A 22,911-nucleotide genomic window follows, 5' to 3' on the forward strand; every position below is an offset into this window, starting at 1 on the left:
TTCAAACACAGGACAAGCGATTGTGAAATACATGTAATAAAACTCAGACAAGACAAGCTTGGCTGCTAAAGTAGTTTTTATTTGACTGTTAACCACTGAGACAATAAAAATGTTTGTCCATGAATTTTTTTGTTTTCCATGTTAAATAGTTTGAGGGAAGCACAATCCTTAATTGAAAAGTGATCAGAGAATTAGATTTTTATTTTCCATTTTACTTTCTATATTTTAAAATAATCCTCAAATCTTGCAGTTTGCCTTCTTACTTCTGAGCTTAAAACTAAGGGGAGACTTCCTGTTCTGTCTATGATGAAACAGGATGATGCTGCAAAGTGATCTGCACAGCATTACAGCAAAAGAGGTCTCCTTTAGATAGGAAAATACATTAGCTGAAACGTAGAGATTAGCTTCCCCCTCCTTGTGATCTTGAAAGATCACAAAGTATGCAGTGTTATGTTTTAATGCACAGTAATTGTTTGTTGCCTATGTCCATGGCTGAAGAAGTTGCATGTAGCCCTAAGGGTGCATCCAACTTCTTCATCCACTGGTATTCAAATGCCAAACGATCGGACTTAAGAATCTTTAAACAGCCAAACTAATGTAGCTACAATAGTGGGACTGTTACAGAGTAGCATTTTTTTTTTAAAGTTGTTGTTGTTACATTGTAAAAAAATTGGAAAATGGATAAAAAAAAAAAAAAAAAAGTCAATCAGCCAGTCCTTCATTCACTTTACGCCATGGATAGCAGAGGACCTTGTTGAAACAGCGTCATAAAATATATAAACTTTCTAATTAAAAATTTAACACGTTCCAGTCCCCCTATAAGTACCCTTTCACCTCCCCTTGTGTGGCACCCTTTGTATTCGGTTAGTTCGAGTAGCACCAATATAAGTGCCAATTTAATGTTAATTTTAATTTATTTCATTTTGATTTTAATGTGGACACAGAGTGACTGAGCATGAGCTGCAGTCTGGTAAGAGTTGAACTGATGGGCCATCATCGTAGTGGCGATCCCAACAGGCTTGGATGAAAGTTGCAGCTCCCAGTAAGACCCATTGGTCAGGCGAATACTAGCAGGCTGGTATTTTGGAAAAGATCCTTCAAAGTTCAAGCTCGACGGCAGACAGTAGTCAATCCCAGAACAGCACCCATCAGAAGAGTCCTAGTAGTGCCAACACCAATATGTGCCAAGGGCAGTACATTTCCTCTGCGCTGTGTTTTGTCATGTCTCTGTGGCAAGTAGGCTTTCAAGGACCATCAGCAAGAGAGCTTATGTCAAGCCTAGCGCTCCCCCAGAGTCTCAGCCGCTCTGCCCTGAAGATCTTTTGGAGGAATGTCAGGACAGTCAGTGATTGGAAAGTACAGTAGCATTGAGATTCCAGGGGTTTATAGGCCACAAAGCAGTCAGGAGAGCAGGGAAGGATTGAATACTTTTTGTACAGAGGTTTGAAGGGGTTTGATGGGGATTTGAATGCGTTTTTTTTTTGTTTGTTTTTTTTTGAGTATTTTTGTCACGTTTTTCAAGACAGTACTGTAAAGGTTTACATAAACCGACTATCCAGTAATCCAACTAAGCATGAACACTGGGTTTACCTCATGCATCTCACTTAGTATAATGCTATGACAGCACCCACTGTTTTGGTGTACTTCACACACAATTGATATAATGACAACAGCACTCACTGACATTGTTTTATGCACACCCAGAAAGTTGGTATAATGCACAAAAGCAGCACCCAGTAACTTGTGATAATGGACACTGGCTTCCCAGCTGCCACAGAAAACAACCCACAATCTACCCAGAATCTACTGACAATCCAGCCTCTTATCCCTTTCTCTCTGTCCCAGCATCTGATGAAGAGACCAGCCCGGTCTAGAAACGCGTAATGCTGAGCCTTTTATACATGTTTTTATTAATTTTAATAAAGTAGTTTTACACATCATCTATTGGGAGTAGCTGCGCCTGTTATACCTGCTGGAAATTGGAGAGGAGGTCTTCATCTCTGTCCCTATATCTCTGTATTTCTCTCCCTGCTGCGATCTTGCTCTCCACTACACATACACTCGACTGGCCGCCTCCAGGAAGCCAATCGCCTTATATAGAGGGGGAGGTGGGTGCTGACATCACAATGGGGTTTGCAGCTGATTAAACGGGTGTTAGGGAGTATGGATAATCCCTTGCTCCTACCAAGTGACTGTACTGTAAGGTGACTTGTGTGTCCGCCACCTTGGCAGCCATGTTTAGCACATTTTGTTAATTTCAATTATTTCAATGAGCAATGCACTGATTGCTCATAGAGATCAATGCAGTTCATATGCACTGCCTTGATCTCTGCAATCAGTACTTAATTACTAATGACTGCTGCAGCCCATAGTAAACGACTAACGAGCTGGGATCAGTGCCATAGCATCACTGAGTCCCAGCCCTGCAAGTATCCCACCACAAAACTGCCAAGGATGGCATTTAAATGATTAGCCTACATGTCTATCAAGCTGCGCCAGCTAATAGATGGGAGTGGCCTGGTACAGAGCGGAGTCGCAGTGTGTACCCCCTCTGTCCCCCTTAGGGACTCCATGATGTACAGGTACAGGGGTCAACACATTTATTGAAAAACAAGTCAAAAGCAGAAGTGGATTCAGCAAGGAGAATATCAGCCCTTTCTTTATATTTCCTATTCATTTCAAAAGTGCAACTGTCATGAGGGGCCTCTGCCGGTTCAGCAGTGAATCCCACTCTGCTGGCAGACGTTCGGGTCTATATGGCTATGACTATGACTGTAATGTATGTGACTCCCATACTGATCTAATGAGGGTTCCGCGCACTACGTTCTCATGCGTGTTAATAGTCGCAGAGACCAAAAATTCGGCCAGCAGAGCAGGGTCTGCCACAACAAGTATACAATAGGGAGAACGTTGTAAATAACACCAGTTGATAACTTGTACACTAATATTTATTTGTAGGATAACCCCTAATGACAATTACGCCCATATTCACCTTTTGTGGTAAATACTTTTAGGAGTGATACCTTTATTGGCCAACAAAAAAAAAATGTTAGAGCTGTGAGCCTTGGGATTCAAAAAATCCCTTCATCAGACAAGTTCACAAATGAATGACTTACAGAAACAGCACAACATTTTAGGGATGTTACAAGCAACATCTGTGAATGGGGGGGGGGGTTGGATTTGAGGGGGTATATACATCACATAGATAAGCCAGGGCAATGAAAAGGACTTGTTGTAAATTAAAGCTTATGTAGAAGTCCAAGGTTCTTGTTCATTTCAGTCTCATCTCTAGAGTGTGTCCATGTAGTGGGTCATAAATCCAGGTGCCAGGTTTAATCCATGTGTTAATGACTGGAAGGGTTTTATCAATTTGAATTCCCACACTTTCCTCTCTCGGTCACCCTGGAAGGGACCTTTGAGAACCATAACCTTTAAATCTGTTATTCTATGGTCCAGTCCTGAGAAATGTTGGCCTACAGGGGTGTTGAGACTTCTTTTTATTGTATTACTATGTAAGTTCATTCTAGTTTGTAGTTTCTGTTTTGTTTCCCCAATGTAAATCCCTGTGGGGCATTGTATACACTTTATCATAAAGACCGCATTGGAGGATGTACATGAGAAAGCATCGATTGTAAGCAGAAAAAGCAGTGATTGTATAGTCTCGCTGTGTATTGGGGATGCGGATTGTGTTTGATTGCAATATGTGGGGACACGTGCTGCATCTTTTGTTGTTGCAAGGGAAGGTGCCAGTCTCTGTTGATGTCAGAGCGCTTTTTGCAAGGTTTCTTAAATTCAGGGGCTGTTTGAATGAAAGAAGAGGTAATTCTGGGAAAATATATTTCAGTCTGTTGTCCCTCTGGAATATTGGCTGTAGTTCAGCCGCAATCTTTTTTAGGGTCTTCATGTGAGGGTTATAGGTGACCAGGGCCGGATTAAAGAGGGGGCAACAGGGGCACCTGCCCACGGGCCTCCACCACTAGGGGGGGCCCCCACCAGCAGGAACCCAGAAGTGAGTGAAAACAGTACCTGGGGAGTGAAAACAGTACCTGGACACAGCACTGGACAAACTACATGCTGTCCAGGGAAGGAGGGAGGTGTAGGGTTAATGTTGTGTAAATATCTTCCGCCCGGCAAACTCAGACTCCCCCCTGGCAGGCCCCCAGTGGATTCTTCCTGTCAGGATGTCTGTCTCCTGCCGATGACCTCACTCCCCCCTCCCCCGCCTCACTGAGGAGAGGACAGCATTGGACCTGAGCATGGAAATCTGATCTCTCCAGCAGCAGCAGGAGGTGACATCATGGAGCCTGCTGGAGGATCTGTCACAGCGGCTGCCTGGCTGAAGATACAGTATAGAGCCAGAAGAGAGGAGAGCCATCCCCCGCCCAGATCAGGTGAGTAGGAGGTGTTGTTTTGTGTTGGGGCACATCAGAGCAAGGGTATATACTATGGAGGACATTACAGCAGGTGTATATACTATGGAGGACATTACAGCAGGGGTATATACTATGGAGGACATTACAGCAGGGGTATATACTATGGAGGACATTACAGCAGGGGTATATACTATGGAGGACATTACAGCAGGGGTATATACTATGGAGGACATTACAGCAGGGGTATATACTATGGAGGACATTACAGCAGGTGTATATACTATGGAGGACATTACAGCAGGTGTATATACTATGGAGGACATTACAGCAGGTGTATATACTATGGAGGACATTACAGCAGGTGTATATACTATGGAGGACATTACAGCAGGGGTATATACTATGGAGGACATTACAGCAGGGGTATATACTATGGAGGACATTACAGCAGGGGTATATACTATGGAGGACATTACAGCAGGGGTATATACTATGGAGGACATTACAGCAGGGGTATATACTATGGAGGACATTACAGCAGGGGTATATACTATGGAGGACATTACAGCAGGGGTATATACTATGGAGGACATTACAGCAGGGGTATATACTATGGAGGACATTACAGCAGGTGTATATACTATGGAGGACATTACAGCAGGTGTATATACTATGGAGGACATTACAGCAGGTGTATATACTATGGAGGACATTACAGCAGGGGTATATACTATGGAGGACATTACAGCAGGGGTATATACTATGGAGGACATTACAGCAGGGGTATATACTATGGAGGACATTACAGCAGGGGTATATACTATGGAGGACATTACAGCAGGGGTATATACTATGGGGGACATTACAGCAGGGGTATATACTATGGGGGACATTACAGCAGGTGTATATACTATGGGGAACATTACAGCAGGGGTATATATGTACTATGGAGGACATTACAGCAGGTGTGTATATACTATGGAAGACATTACAGCAGGGGTATATACTATGGAGGACATTACAGCAGGGGTATATACTATGGGGGACATTACAGCAGGTGTATATACTATGGGGAACATTACAGCAGGGGTATATATGTACTATGGAGGACATTACAGGAGGTGTATATACTATGGAGGACATTACAGGAGGTGTATATACTATGGAGGACATTACAGGAGGTGTATATACTATGGAGGACATTACAGCAGAGGTATATACTATGGGGGACATTACAGCAGGGGAATATATACTATGGAGGACATTACAGCAGGGGTATATACTATGGAGGACATTACAGCAGGGGTATATATACTATGGAGGACATTACAGCAGGGGTATATACTATGGAGGACATTACAGCAGGGGTATATACTATGGAGGACATTACAGCAGGGGTATATATACTATGGGGGACATTACAGCAGGGGTATATACTATGGGGGACATTACAGCAGGGGTATGTAGTGTGGGGGCACATTAAAGCAGGGGTATATACTATGGGGGTACATTACAGCAGGGGTATATACTATGGGGGACATTACAGCAGGTGGTATATACTATGGAGGACATTACAGCAGAGGTATATACAGTATATACCCTGTGTGCCACATATGCTTCATACTGTATATAGTCTGTGTGCCGCATATGGTATATACTGTATATGGTCTGTGTGCAGCATATGGTATGTACTGTATATAGTCTGTGTGCAGCATATGGTATGTACTGTATATAGCCTGTGTGCAGCATATGATATATAGCCTGAGAGCAGTGTATGATATATAGCCTGTGTGCAGCATTTGATATAAAGCCTGAGAACAGTGTATGATATATAGCCTGTGTGCAGCATATGATATATAGCCTGAGAGCAGTGTATGAGATATAGCCTGTGTGCAGCATATGATATACTAGAAAATGTACCCGGCGCTGCCTGGGTATTAAGTGTCAGTGTGTTAATTAGATTTGTTCTAAGGTGCCCAGGAGGCCAAGCTAAAGGTATTGTTTCATCTGAGTTAATCAGTGGAATTAGTGTATACCTGTAGTGCATAGTTGGAGGGGTTCTGTATACCCACAATGTATAGTTTTTAGGGGTCTCGCACATCTGTAGTGCATAGTTGGGGGGGGCTGTATACCTATAGTGTATAGTTGGGGGGGTCCTGTATACCTCTAGTGTGTATTTGGGGGGCTGTATACCTGTAGTGTATAGTTGAGGGAGGTCCTGTATACCTGCAGTGTACAGTTGGTGAAGGTCCTGTATACCTGTACTGTATAGTTCGGGGGTCCTGTATACCTGTAGTATATAGTTGGTGCTATATACCTGTAATGTATAGTTGGTGGAGGTCTTGTATACCTGTAGTTTATAGTTTGAGGGTCCTGGATACCTGTAGTGTATAATTGGTGGAGGTCTTGTACACCTGTAGTATATAGTTCGGGGGTCCTGTATACCTGTAGTAAATAGTTTGAGGGTCCTGTATAACTATAGTATAGAGTTGGTGGAGGTCCTGTATACCTGTAGTGTATAGCTTTGAGGTCCTATATACCTGTAGTATATAGTTGGTGGAGTTCCTGTATACCTGTAGTGTATAGTTTGGGGGGTCCTGTATACCTGTAGTGTATAGTTTGGGGTCCTGTATACCTGTAGTATATAGTTGGTGGAGGTCCTGTATACCTGAAGTATATAGTTGGTGGAGGTCCTGTATACCTGTAGTATATAGTTTTGGGGTCCTGTATACCTGTAGTATATAGTTTTGTGGAGGTCCCGTGCACCTGTAGTGTATAGTTTTGGGGTCCTGTATACCTGTAGTGTCCTGTATACCTGCAGGGTTGTATTTACCCGTATGGCAGTGTTATTCAGTCACAGTGTGTCGGTATTGGTCATGTCTGGTATGGCGGTGTTATCCAGTCACAGTATGGCGGTATTGGTCAGGTCTGATATGATGGTGTTATCCAGTCACAGTATGGCAGTATTGGTCCGGTCTGGTGTGGCGGTGTTACCCAGTCACAGTTTGCCGGTATTGGTCAGGTCTGGTATGGCAGTGTTATGGAGTAGGGGGCCCTGTATATACATGTAATGTATAGATGGAGTAGGGGGTCCTGTATATACATGTACTGTATAGATGGAGTAGGGGGTCCTGTATATACATGTACTGTATAGATGGAGTAGGGGGTCCTGTATACATGTACTGTATAGATGGAGTAGGGGGTCCTGTATACATGTACTGTATAGATGGAGTAGGGGGTCCTGTATACATGTACTGTATAGATGGAGTAGGGGGTCCTGTATACATGTACTGTATAGATGGAGTAGGGGGTCCTGTATACATGTACTGTATAGATGGAGTAGGGGGTCCTGTATACATGTACTGTATAGATGGAGTAGGGGGTCCTGTATACATGTACTGTATAGATGGAGTAGGGGGTCCTGTATACATGTACTGTATAGATGGAGTAGGGGGTCCTGTATACATGTACTGTATAGATGGAGTAGGGGGTCCTGTATATACATGTACTGTATAGATGGAGTAGGGGGTCCTGTATATACATGTACTGTATAGATGGAGTAGGGGGTCTACCAGTTATTACTGTGGATGTTGTGAGGCAGCTGCCCTAGCAACCATTGCTCCCTGTGAAAATGAAAGCAGTAATCCTATTGGTTGCTAAGGCTCCAACTGCCGTGTCTGCTGCAGCTAATTATATCACCTGTGTTTGCAGTGAGGAGATTTTCCCATTCATCTCTATGGGGCGCCTCTCTTTCCCCTCCCCCTCCCATCCTGTAAATCTGGCGGGGACGGGACCTTCGCAATAACTTTCCCGGGCACCCAATGTATCTGTGTGCCAAATTTGGGGTCAAACAGTTCAGGCGTTTGGAAGTCTATAGGTGACAGACAGAAGGACAGACAGACAGACAGACTTTGATTTTTATGATATAGATAGCCTGACATTTAGCCTGTGTGCCGCATATGGTATATACTGAATATAGTCTGTGTGCAGCATATGATATATAGCCAGAGAGCAGTGTATGAGATATAGCCTGTGTGCTGCATATGATATATAGCCTATATATGTCATATGCTGCACACAGGCTATACTGTATATTCCATATCATGGGCTGCACACAGCTGTGTATTTTAATCCTTAGTGTATGTTCACATGTATCATATCCGCTATATATTCTACACAGCCTTTAAATACTTTCTGGTTGCTCCTTACTGCTTCAGCTAGTGTACATGGTTGGGAACTGAAGATGGGACTTAGACTTGAATGTCTAGGTTCTGCCTGTGATTCACAACTCCATATGCTGCTGTGGTGGCTAACACAGTGGGCAAGAGAGCACAGAAAGTACTGAAGTGCTGTGTTCTCGCATTGCATTATTAACATAAACACAAAGTGGGAATACACCCCTCCCCGTCCTATCTCTAGGGCCTGGCATCTTCCTCTGGACTGCAGCCTCTAGTGACCATCATATGCAGAACAGAGGAGGATGCTGAGCCATACAGCCAGGAGTGAGGAGGGGTAAGTGCTACAGTAAGAAGCCACCTAAATAGAGCACTGTATGGGTTATATTTGAAAAAAAAAAAAAAAAATGGGGTCCATCAATGGTACCCGGCTGTTCTCCTCCTTTTGCTTATATTCCAGGAGGCTTTGTCTTGGAATTCTTTTGGCTCTGCGGATCTGCTCATCTATAGTTAATGGATGGTAGCCTTGTTTCTTTCATGCAAACAGACCCCAAATTTAAGAAGAAACCTCCTTGTAAAAAGCACTCTGACATCAACAACAGAGACTGGCACCTTCCCCTGCAACAACAGAAAATGCAGCACATGTCCACACATACTACAATCAAACAATCCGCATCCCCAATACACAGCGGGACAACATAATCACCAACCCTTTTTCATGTACATCCTCCAATGCGGTCTACATGATAAAGTGTACACAATGCTCCACAGGGATTTACATTGGGGAAACAAAACAGAAATTACAAACTAGAATGAACTTACATAGACATACAATAAAAAGAAGTCTCAACACCCCTGTAGGCCAACATTTCTCAGGACTGGACAATAGAATAACAGATTTAAAGGTTATGGTCCTCAAAGGTCACTTCCAGAGTGACAGAGGGAGGAAAATGTGGGAATTCAATTTGATAAAAACATTCCAGTCATTAACACATGGACTAAACCTGCCACCTGGATTTATGACCCACTACATGGACACACTCCACAGATAAGACTGAACCGACCAAGAATCTTGGACTTCTACATAAGCTTTAATTTACAACAAGTTCTTTTTAATTGCCCTGGCTTATCTATGTGATGCATATACCCCCCCCCCCTCAATTCAATGGACTGCAAAAATGCAGTGTGAACCAAGCCTCAATTAGTTATGCAGTAAAAGAAATATTAAATGTTACAGAAATGATAAGCAATACTAGGATAATTTTGTTTAATCACCTCTAATCCTACATCAAATGTTGTAGAAAGAAATCAAATTCATCTGTCAGTGTCAAAAAAGTCAGCATATTTTTAAGCTAGTCAGGCAATGACTTGTAACAGAGGAATTTTCAGATGATCACTGATCAAGAGGAACTTGCCAAGGGCATCATCATGTACACTCAAATACACAGGAAGTACTGTTACCATAGGTGATGTGTAGAGGAGATGATGATGATGATGATGCAGGATACAAACTGAAGAAACTTATCAGTTTTAACCCCTTGAGGACCAAGCCCAAAATGACCCAGTGGACCAGGCCAAATTTTATGATTTTGACCTGTTTCATTTTATTCATTAATAACTTCGGGATGCTTTTACATATCCTAATGTCCTAATGATTTTGAGATTGTTTTCTCATGACATATTCTACTTTATATTACCGGTAAATTTGAGTGGATAGTTTTAGAGAAAAATTTCATTTTTCTAACTCTGAAATTTTTTTTGCCTATGAGGAAAATAGTTATATCGCATACATTAGATACTAAATAACATTGCCAATATGTCTACTTTATGTTGCCAGCATTTTTTAAACTTGCTTTCAATTTTTTAAAGACAATACAAAGCTTAAAAGTTTAGCAACAATTTTCTAAATTTTCGCAAACATTTCAAAATCAGATTTGGTTAGGGACCAGTTGAGATTTGAACTGAATTTAAGGGGGACTATATCTTAGAAACCCCCCACACATTACCCTACTTAAGAAAATGCACCCCCTAAACTGTTCAAAATCACTTCTAAAAATTATTTTTAACCCTTTAGGTGAGTCACAGAAATAAAAGCTAAATTTGTAAGAAAACTGAAAATTTAAATTTTCTGTGCACAAATTATATTGTAATCCAATTTCTCTCATAATAGAAAACCTATTACCAGAAAAACGCACCACAATATTTATTGCCCCGTTTCTGCAGTTTATAGAAATGTCCCATATGCGGCCTTAAAGTGCCAAGCAGGCGCAAGGAAAGCCGCCAAAGGGAAGGAGTGCCATTTGGATTTTAAAAGCTGGATTTGGCCTGATTGGAGGACGAAGGCCATGTTGAGTTCACAAAGCCCCTCCCGTGCTGCCAAAACAGTGGTAACCCCCCATTAGTGGCCCCATAATGGAAACTACACCCCTCAAGGAATGTAACACGAAGTATAGTGATCATATGGATCCCACTGGTGACAGGTATAAACGTGGAACCATGTGCTGTGAAAATGAAAAATTTTAATTTTTTAGACTAAAATGTTGGTCCAACCTTAAATTTTTTATTTTCACAAGGGGTTAGAAGAAAAAAATACCACCTACACATGTATAGAATTTGCCCCCGAGTATGGAAATACCCCACATGTGGATGTAAAGTGCCAAGCAGACGCAAGGAAAGCCTCCAAAAGGGAAGGAGCGCCGTTTACATTTTAGAAGCTGAATTCGGCCAGAATGGAGGACGGAGGCCATGTTGAGTTTAAAAAGCCCCCGTAATGCCAAAACAGTGGAAACCCCCCCACAAGTGACCCCATTATGAAAACTTCACCCCTCAAGGAATGTAACAAGAGGTGTAGTGAGCATATGGACCCCACTGGTGGCAGTCACAATGTGCTGTGAAAATTAAAAACTATTTTTTAGACTAAAAAGTTAGTCTAGACTTCAATTTTTCTTTTTTACAAGGGGTTAAAAAAGAAAAAATGCTAAACATGTAGAGCAATTTCCCATGAGTACAGAAATACCCTACATGTGGACGTTAAATGCTAAGCGGGCGCAAGGAAAGCCTCCAAAGAGAAAGCGCTATTTGGATTTTGGAAGCTCTGTTTGGCCAGATTGGAGGACGCAGCGGTGTTGAGTTTACAAAGCCCCTGTGCTGCCAAAACAGTGGAAAACACCCACAAGTGGCCCCATTATGGAAACCCCTCAAGGAACGTAACAAGGGGTATAGTGAGCATATGGACCCCACTGGTGACGGATACAAATGTGGAACAATGTGCCGTGAAAATTAAAAATTAAATTTTTTAGACTAAAATGTTGGTCTAACCTTAAATTTTTCATTTTCACAAGGGCTTAGAAAAAAACATTCCCACTAAACATGTATAGACACACTGTTTGACACTTGAGGCAGGCAGGGGCTCCTCCACGGAATTCCACTGATTTTGCTCCGTGTGAACATACCCTTAGGGTGGATTCACGCGGAATGGATCCGCAGTGGATTTTATGCTACAAATTCGCAGTAACTCCTGTCTTCTTTAGCTAGGTTAAGGGGGCTGACTGTTACATACCCACAGCGGACTGACATTCATGCTGTGTGTATGTAACAGTCAGCCCCCTTAATCTAATTGAAAATGACAGGGGGGAATCCGCAGACGATATCACTGCGAATTGGCAGCAGAAAATCCACTGTGGATCCATTCCATGTGAATCTACCCTAAGGGTGTGTGGTGTGCCGCCGGATGGTGTTATAGAGGTGGGATGGCCGGTCACTTGCTAGATGGAAGTGTGACGCCACTCCTGTGGTGGATGGTCGAGAGACAGCCGGACCTTGATATCTTGTCACGTGACGCCAGTGCCAGGTGGGCACATAGGTGTGATGGCACGCCTGCTTTTGAGGTGTAAGGCCGGTTGTACCTTTTTCCTCTGTGGTCGGTGTCTTGTTGGGTTGCTACTATGTCCCTTGGGATAGTCTAGTCACGGATGATACAGTCACAGGTGGCCAGAGCAGTGTAATGACCCTCCCGAATGGTAGGGCCCGCCACCCACAGAAAGGGGAAACGTCCCAAGGTTGTGGTGTATACGCTGTGTACACTCACCGGCCACTTTATTAGGTACACCATGCTAGTAACTGGTTGGACCCCCTTTTGCCTTCAGAACTGCCTCAATTCTTCATGGCATAGATTCATCAAGGTACTGGAAGCATTCCTCAGAGATTTTGGTCCATATTGACATGATGGCATCACACAGTTGCCGCAGATTTGTCGGCTGCACATCCATGATGGGAATCTCCCGTTCCACCACATCCCAAAGATGCTCTATTGGATTGAAATCTGGTGACTGTGGAGGCCATTTGAGTACAGTGAACTCATTGTCATGTTCAAGAAACCAGTCTGAGATGATTCTAGCTTTATGACATGGTGCATTATCCTGCTGAAAGTAGCCATCAGATGTTGGGTACATTGTGGTCATAAAGGGATGGACATGGTCAGCAACAATACTCAGGTAGGCTGTGGCGTTGCAACGATGCTCAATTGGTACCAAGGGGCCCAAAGAGTGCCAAGAAAATATTCCCCACACCATGACACCACCACCACCAGCTTGAACCGTTGATACAAGGCAGGATGGATCCATGCTTTCATGTTGTTGACGCCAAATTCTGACCCGACCATCCGAATGTCACAGCAGAAATCGAGACTCATCAGACCAGGCAATGTTTTTCCAATCTTCTACTGTCCAATTTCGATGAGCTTGTGCAAATTTTAGCCTCAGTTTCCTGTTCTTAGCTGAAAGGAGTGGCACCCTATGTGGTCTTCTGCTGCTGTAGCCCATCTGCCTCAAAGTTCGACGTTCAGAGATGCTCTTCTGCCTACCTTGGTTGTAACGGTTGGCTATTTGAGTCACTGTTGCCTTTCTATCAGCTCGAACCAGTCTGCCCATTCTCCTCTGACCTCTGGCATCAACAAGGCATTTCCGCCCACAGAACTGCCGCTCACTTGATGTTGTTTCTTTTTCGGACCATTCTCTGTAAACCCTAGAGATGGTTGTGCGTGAAAATCCCAGTAGATCAGCAGTTTCTGAAATACTCAGACCAGCCCTTCTGGCATCAACAACCATGCCACGTTCAAAGGCACTCAAATCACCTTTCTTTCCCATACTGATGCTCGGTTTGAACTGCAGGAGATTGTCTTGACCATGTCTACATGCCTAAATGCACTGAGTTGCCGCCATGTGATTGGCTGATTAGAAATTAAGTGGTAACGTGCAGTTGGACAGGTGTACCTAATAAAGTGGCCGGTGAGTGTAGGTGGTAGTGAATAATCACATGTATTCAGGTAGCATAGTAGAGAGGAGGGTGCCGTGAGAGTCTCAACCAAAGTAGTAATGTGCTCTGCCAGGATGTTGGAGTATATAGAATACTTTTAGAGAAGAATGAGAAAACCTGTGCCTGTGTATCGACCTTTCTAGAGTCTTCACACCGCCTTATGCCCACTAGCGTTGGCTGAACTGAACTAGTAGGTGACACAGGACCCAGACCTTGTTACCTGGGATGAGCAGAGTGCTGAGGGTTCCCTGGCTGACACTCTGTGAGATGGAGTTCATAGACTTTTACACTAACTTTGCTCCACCCAGATCAGTTCCTAGCATTTTGGCTCTTTAGTGCATACTGTCCTGCACTGTTGTTTCTCCTAGTCCACGGCGTGGGTTAAGGTTGTCTGTTGGCTAGTCCTTTCCTGAGGGGTTTAACACTGCATCCTACGAGGCATAGGCACTGAGAGAGAAGTTTGTAGCAGAGCACTTTCCTGCATCCTACCCATGCGGGGCACTGACTAACACTACTCCTCTTCCTTACAAGGGGACAGGACCACTGTGGAGAGCAATCTGGTCTGCGTCTTTCCTCCACAGAATCCTGACTAAGACTCCTCCTTCACTCAAGGGACTAACTTCCTATTCAGCATGTAAGGCGTGCTGTGGTTGGGTGAAAAGAGTGCAACAGAAGAACAGAGAGAAGAGGTGATAGGACAGAAGAAAGTGAAGATCCTACTGGTCCACAGATTCTGGTACACACAAAAACAATAACCCTTTGAGACTTCAGCTGTGCAGCCTCTACACTTCAATACATAATATAGCAACATCTAGTGGTCATCTCTTAAGACTACTTTGGCTCCAATAATACCACAAAAAGTACAGACTTTTGCGAAAGGTGTAAACAATAGTAACACTCCTAGTGGGACACCACAGGTACGTTCACACTGAGCAAAATCAGCGGAATTCCGCGGTGGAGCTCTCCACCGTGGAATCCCGCCTGCCCCAATGTAAACCAGTCTATGGGAGGGCTTGCGCACCTCCACTCAAAGATTTGGCATGTCAATTATTTGAGCGGAGAGCCAGGGAGAGCGGTGGCACGCAAGTAGAAGCTCAACTGTCAGGCCTGTATAACTTTCCACATTGGTATGTGATGCCGACATGGAAAGTCTGCCCTCCACTAATTATGCCATGTATGTTGCCTATATCATTTCTGCTGCATAAACTGAGGTTCATCTGTGGGATCCCCCCCCCCCAAAAAAGGAGATGGGGTTCTGAGCCAGAGCCAGGCACAAATTGGGGGGGGGGGGGGGGGAGGCTGGCACAGGGGTGGAGGACGGAAAAGGGGGGGTGCGGAGGAAAGGACAGGCAGGGGGACTGCTAGCAGGATCTCCCTGTTCACAGGCGGCGCAGGGACACACATGAGAGGATGATTAAGAGGGGAGGAGGGGCAGAGGAATGGACAGGCAGGGGGACCAGATAGCAGCACGAGGCAGCACAGGTGGCACAGGGGCACACACAGGCAGCACGGGGGCACACAGAGGGGCGCGGGGGGGGGGCAGAGAAACTCACGTGGACCCTCTTTGCTCCCCGATCCTGACAGAAAGGACGCGAGCAGGGAGGGTTCAATATTTTACCTTTCCCCGAATTGGCCGGTCAGTGGCACCCGGCCAATCCGGGCGATCGGTTGCCCAGGGTCAGGGGATCCTCTCCCCCCTCCCCCACCTGAACAACCGTGATTGGTGCTGCCTCGGACAGCACCAATCACGGTTTAATTCCCATAATTCACCGGTAACGATGTGATTGGCTTGTCTGAATTGATCAGCCAATCACATCGATCATGGAGGTAGGGAGGGGGGTTGCGATTCTGCGGCTGCAAGGAAGTAAAGGATGGGTGCTGTGAGAAACAGCAGTCATCTATACTATAAAAGGTAATTATTAACCCCTGAAGACACAGAATGCCCTGGACGTACAGCTACGTCCAAGGTTGTCTGGGGACAGACTTCCATCACATAACTGTATGTCCAGGGTCATCTAGGAGGTTAATGGCATTGCTGGCCAGACGTTATGGATATAAAATGTTACTGTACAAAAGAGCTTGGTGCGAGTCTGATCCCTAAAAGTCGATGTTGGAAATTGAAAAGAACAACATACCTTTGGGTAAAGACGACAAGATTTTAAAAGGGGTTTTCTGGGCCTCAGTATAAACCATTAAAGCATTAAATCTACAGCAACAAATCTGATACAGATATGCCACATGTGAATATACCCAAGCACTATTAAAGGGGTATTCTGCTTCAACATAACTTTTGATGTGTTGTTTCCCATAGTGAGATTAACAATTTACTCCATACTTTTTATTATCTGTTCAGTCTCCTTTTCCTAGTTCTGAGCTGGTCCAGGCAGAATTTCAAGCAGAGTCTGCGGCGCAAACTCGCTTGAAATTCCTCACAGATTCGGTAGTGTGAACATACTCTTACCAGAGATGGATTTCCCTTGACAACAGGCAGTGGACAGCAGATTGTTTGAAGTGAGACACCTAGTGGCCAAAACTTTAGATTTGTTTTGCTTTGGCAAAGTCTCATTTTAGGTAAATGATTTGGTAAATGCTTTACTCAAACGGAATAGGAATCACATAGGCTATAAGTTAAGTAAAGTTGTTTGAAGGTGAAAAAAAGACCTGGATTGAATAAAATGTCCATAAAAATGCTCATCAACACCTAAAAGGTCAAAACAGAGCGAACACAGCCTAATGTTAGGTAGAGGAGCTGCTATGACTACTGGGTTAGGGTATTTTTAACTAAACAAAGTCAAAAGTGTCGAATGCCTGTGTCCTAAGGGTCCATTTATACAGAAAGATTATCTGCCAAAGATTTGAAGCCAAAGCCAGAAACAGACCATAGATCAGATCAAAAAGAAAAGCCTAAGATTTATCCTCTTTTCAAATACAGTCCTGGCTTTGGCTTCAAATCTTTGGCAGATAATCTGTCACATAATCTTTCTGTATAAATGGACCCTTAGAAAGTTTTCTCAATGTCAGGATCACTGTTCACACATACTGTATGGCAGGATGGAATTATTCAAGAAACTCCTGTTACTTGAACAGACAGACTGGCAATATGAATTGTATTGTGTTTGGCACTGCTAAATATCCTCATTTTTTAACTTATGACATTTTTACCTTTTACATTAACCCCTTCACGTCAGCAATCTGTATATATACGTTCCTATTGCACATGCCCCGTGCAGTAGGAATGTACATATACGTTCCTGACTTGAGGGGGCTTTATGATGAGAGTGGGATCGCTGCAGGGACAGGGACTCTTATCTGACTGCAGCCCCGGAGGCAATGAGAGTCAGCTGCGATCCAAGATGGCCGCCGCCATCACTGTGAACAGAGTAATGTCTGTTCACAGTGATCGTGTTGTAAAAATGAATGAAAGCCCCATGCTCTCCACCACCGGAGAGCATGGGGCAGTCATCGGGACCCCCCCTGTGGGGTCCCGGTACAAGCGATCAGCGGTATATATTATATACCGATGATCGCTTGTGCCATGTGCTCCAGGCACTTTTTATCCCCTGTCACCATGAATGATTGGTGACAGGGGATAAAAAGTGAGGCACCTTGCCTCTGACCACCGCAGGTTGCCTCTGACCACCCCAAATTGCCAGTGACCCCCTCCAGATTGCCCGTAACCACGCCAGATTACAGGTACCCACCTCAGATTACCTATTAGCCCTTCAGTTTATCCGTAACCACAGCAGGTTGCCTGTAACCACCCCAGATTGTCCATAACCCCCCTACGTTGCCCGTAACCACAGCAGGTAGTCTGTAACCACCCTAGATTGTCTGTAACCATAGCAGGTTGTCCGTATTCACCCCAGGTTGCCCGTAACCAACCCAGGTTGCCCGTAACCAACCCAGATTGTCCGTAACCACCCCACGTTGCCTCTAACCACACCAGATTGTCTGTAACCACAGCAGGTTGTCCGTATCCACCCCACGTTGCCCGTAACCACCACACGTTGCCCGTAACCATCCCAGGTTGCCTGTAACCACAGCAGGTTGCCTGTAACCACACCAGATTGTCTGTAACCACAGCAGGTTGTCCGTATCCACCCCACGTTGCCCGTAACCACCCCACGTTGCCTCTAACCACCCCAGGTTGCCTGTAACCACCCCAGGTTGCCTGTAACCACCCCAGGTTGCCTGTAACCACCCCAGGTTGCCTGTAACCACCCCAGGTTGCCTGTAACCACCCCAGGTTGCCTGTAACCACCCCAGGTTGCCCGTAACCACCCCAGGTTGCCCGTAACCACCCCAGGTTGCCCGTAACCACCCCAGGTTGCCTGTAACCACCCCAGGTTGCCCGTAACCACAGCAGGTTGCCCGTAACCACCCCATGTTGACCGTATCCACCCCAGATTACCCGTAACCACCTCAGACTGCCCGTAACCACCTCTAGATTACCCGGAACCACCCCAGACTGTCCGTATCCACCCCACATTACCTGTAATCTAATTTTTTATTTTATTTTAGTAACTGCACTATTCTAATAACTATTACTAGCTGCGGTTTTGCTCCAGCAAATTGGCGCTCCTTCCCTTCTGAGCCCTGCTGTGTGCCCATACAGTGGTTTATGCCCACATATGGGGTACCGTTGTACTCAGGAGAACCTACGTTACAGATTTTGGGGTACATTTTTTCTCCTGTTCCTTGTGAAATTTAGAAATTTTAAACTAGACAAACATATTATTGGAAAAATTCAAGTTTTTCATTTTTACTGGCCAATTTTGAATACTTTCCTCTAATACCTGTGGGGCCAAAATGCTCATCCCACCCCAAGATGAATTCTTTAAGGGGTGTACTTTCCGAAATGTGGTGACTTTTAGGGGGGGGGGGGTTCTATTCTGTAGACATTACAGGGGCGCTGCAAATGCACCTGGTGCTCAGAAACTTCTTCAGAAAAATCTGCACAGAAAATGATAATTGGCGCTCCTTCCCTTCTGAGCCCTGCTGTGTGCCCATACAGTGGTTTATACTGACATATGAGGTACCGTTCTACTCAGGAGAACCTGCGTTACAGATTTTGGGGTACTTTTTTTCTCTTGTTCCTCGTGAAATTGAGAAATTTCAAACCAAACGAACATATTATTGGAAAAAATTAGAGTTTTTCATTTTTACTGTCTAATTTTGAATACTTTCCTCTAACACCTGTGGGGTCAAAATGCTCATCCTACCCCAAGATGAATTCTTTGAGGGATGTACTTTCCAAAATGGGGTGACTTATGGGGGTTTTTCTCTCTGCTGACACTACAGGGGCTCTGAAAATGCATCTGGCGCTCGGAAACTTCTTCAGCAAAATCTGCAGTGGAAAAGCTAATTGGCGCTCCCTTCCTTCTGAGACCGGCTGTGTGCCCATACAGTGGTTTACGCCCACATATGGGGTACCGTAGTACTCAAGAGAACCTGCCTTACAAATTTTGGGGTGCTTTTTCTCTCATGTTCCTTTTAAAAATGAGGAACTTTAATCTAAACGTATATATTATTGGAAAATTTAAATTTTTCATTTTTTTTACGGCCTAATGGTGAATACTTTCCTCCAGCCCCTGTAGGGTTAAAATGCTAATTATACCCCTAGATTAATTCTTTAAGGTGTCTAGTTTCCAAAATGGGGTCACTTATGGGGGTTTCCAGTATACAAACCTCCTAAATAAACTTAAAAAAAGAACTGGTCCCTAAAAAAATCAGTTTTGGAAACTTTCACGAAAATGTGGTAATTTGCTGATAAATTTCTAAGCCCCGTAACACCCTAAAAATGTAAAATATGTTTATGAAATGAAGCCAGAATAAAGAGGACATATCGGTAATGTGACTTAGTAACTAATTTATGTTATACGACTTTCTTTTTTTAGAAGCAGAGAATTTCAAAGTTCATAAAATGCTAATTTTTTCAATTTTTCATGATATTTTGATGTTTTTCACAAAAAACACACAAAGTAGTGACCAAATTTTGCCACTAATATAAAGTGCCATATGTGACGAAAAAACTATCTCTGAATTGCTAGCATACGTTAAAGCATCACTGAGCTATAAGAGCATAACGTGAGACAGGTCAGATTTTGAAAAATGAGCCTGGTCTTTTAGGTGCAAATAGGCTTGGTCTTGAAGCGGTTAATAATACAACCCTATCTAAGAAGTTGGTGCTTGGAACATACAAACTGATGCTAAAGTCTACAAACGTGGGGAATAATGAGCTTCATTGGCCATAGTGCCCAATTACAAAGCAATTTTCATATTTCTACCACAGTCTGAGAAGTTTACATGCCTTTGACAACTCTTGCATTTGTCTTCAAAGTTGGAAGCAAAAAAACACACATGTAGGCAGTATGGAGCAGGAGTTGAGACCTAGTGGTTGCCTCCAGACTAGAGTTATAGAGTAATGGTGGGTTCACACATAGCGGAATCACAGCGGATTCAATCCCTTGTTGTCAGTTTTCTTTTACTTGGGAATAACAGTAAATGAGAACACATGATTCTACTTTATCTTGTGGTGCTTAATGGACGTGCAGAGGAATGTGGCACAGCAGCCACTTTATCCCTTCTTGGTTCCTACAGGCCTAATGGTGCGTTTACACAGAGAGATTTATCTGACAGATTTTCTAAGCCAAAGCCAGGAATGGATTTGTAAAGAGAAGAAATCTCAGTCTTTCTTTTATGACCTATTCTCTGTTTATAGTCTGTTCTTGGCTTTGGCTTCAAAGATCTGTCAGATAAATCTCTGTGTAAATGCACCTTTAGGGTGCCTTTACAGAGAGATTTATCTGACAGATTTTTTTGAAGCCAAAGCCAGAGCAGACTACAGATTTCAATTTATTTTATATCCATTCCTGGCTTTGGCTTAAAAAATCTGTCAGATAAATCTTTCTGTGTAAAGGCACCCTTATTCACACGTCCACAAGAATTGTCTGTAATTGCAGATCTGCAATTCTGGACAAATTTATATACTATTGGTTTTTATGTGCCTATTCACACATCCGCAAATTTTAGGGATCCATGCCTCAAAAAGAAGGACATGTCCTGGTGCAGAGCATATTTGCAGCACAAACACACCAATAGACGTCTATTGAATCCATATTATTTGCGGATGCTACCTCAGTAATGTCTTAATTTTGACCATTTCTCCTTTTTAAGTACAATCCATTTTTACGGATCTGCAAAAACATACGGACAATACAGATGAAACTACAGATGCACTATGGATACATTTTTGCGGAATGAGGACTTAAAATATGGTCCGCAAAAAATATACTTCTGTGTAATTGAGGCCTAAGCAGGCACTGAGCTTAGCACCCTTCCAGACTATACTCCCAGCAGGACCAAGTAGCAACATGACCCAGCAGCTCAGTGTTATGAGAACCACCTGACAGGATCAATTTTTAGACAGCAGTTTTCAGCTATAAGACCAGCAGAGGTATCCAAAGATGTCAAAACACACCAGAATGTGAAGTCACAGAGATAATGAAGGAAACCCCTTATCACTTTGATGCTGCCTGAAACAAGAGTCATCAGGATGGTCTAGAGCGCCTTTTCCCTGCCCCAACAGCCTTGATTTTTGAGAATGACCTATGTTGACCCGTATATAACCCGTGCAGCTGTGTCAATACTGTAGCACGAAGATTTAAACCGTTTTGGGCATCATAATGAATCATAATGCCAGGAGCTTCACATTCTGTTCCTTAGCACATCATCAATACATACAGGCTCTGCACGGATTGTGTGAATGCCCTCTTAGTCTAGAATATCTCTTTTTTGATAAATAAGACATAGCTCACCAGTGTTGGGTTTCAAAACCATTGTCTGCCTTATCAGAAAATGATAGGCAAAACTGTGACTAGACAAAAGACCAGCAAAAATATAAACCAGGGGAAATATTAAACACTCTAAATGATAGAATAAATCAAAATGTCAACTATTTACTCACCAGTATAAATTCACCCATTAGTTTATTTTACAACAACAAAAAAAAAAAAGAGGTTAACTGTGACCTTCTGTGCCAAATAATGAGTCATCTTGGGTGAGGTTGTAGAACAGGGATGGGGAACCTTCGGCCCTCCAACCGTTGCAAAACTACAATTCCCATCATGCCTGGACAGCCAAAGCAAAGCTAAGCAAAGATTTGGCTGTCCAGGCATTGTAGGAATTGTAGTTTTGCAACAGCTGGAGGGCCGAAGGTTCCCCATCCCTGTTGTAGAACACACAGAGACTATGTGCTGCTGTGCATTAACACTACTATACAGCTTCACAGACATATGTACTGGTCTTACGCATGATAAAGTTACAAGAACATATGAGGCAAATGCATAAATAGTAATTACACAGATACTATAGATTTATTATACGCACCCGTTTAATAATATAGCAAAGCAGTTGGTAACGTTTACTCAACATCCCCAGCAGCAGGCCACAGAATGGCTGACATCAAACCATACTCTTAGCCTGGTGTCTGTCACGCAATGTTTTTCGTAATGCATTATGGTTTTCATTTATAACAAAAACCACAATGCAGATGTGAGCAAAGCTTTACTGGGGTAGAGAATGCAAACTATGCTCAGAGAAGTACACAAATATAATAGAATTCTTAAATCTGTACTTCAAAACTGGGTTCTTAGGATCCTGTGATCTGCAGTCAGCCTTACCCAACATTCAAACACATAGGGGCACATTTATCAAAATTTGAGCTACACTGACCCAATTATCACACAAACATTCTGCATGTGATCACTAACATATGATGTTTCACTGTATTATAACTGCAACTGAGATGTAACAAAAGTCTAAAGTCAGATAGCAGATTTTTTTGAAAATTGCCACTGCAGTTTTTGTGCTAAAACCAGAAGTGGATCTAGCAGGAACAGAGAAGTACACATCCTTCCCTTATATTTCCCATCCTTTCTGAATCCACTTCTGGTTTTGGCACAAAACTGCAGTGTCAGTTTTCCAGAAAACTGCCATGTGTGATTCCAGCCTCACAGCCCCATTGTGCCATTTCTAATAGTCCTTTTGCA

The 22,911-nt window shown here is 43.5% G+C and overlaps 1 protein-coding gene across 1 annotated transcript in view; it reads right to left on the minus strand.

The window, feature by feature from the left end:
• The window catches only part of CDCP1 (CUB domain containing protein 1), a 53,702-nt gene that overhangs the window by 29,823 nt on the left and 968 nt on the right, over positions 1-22,911 (minus strand). The window lies entirely within an intron of this gene.

This window comes from Dendropsophus ebraccatus, chromosome 2, assembly GCF_027789765.1.
Source record: "Dendropsophus ebraccatus isolate aDenEbr1 chromosome 2, aDenEbr1.pat, whole genome shotgun sequence".
In the NCBI taxonomy this organism is placed as follows: domain Eukaryota; kingdom Metazoa; phylum Chordata; class Amphibia; order Anura; family Hylidae; genus Dendropsophus; species Dendropsophus ebraccatus.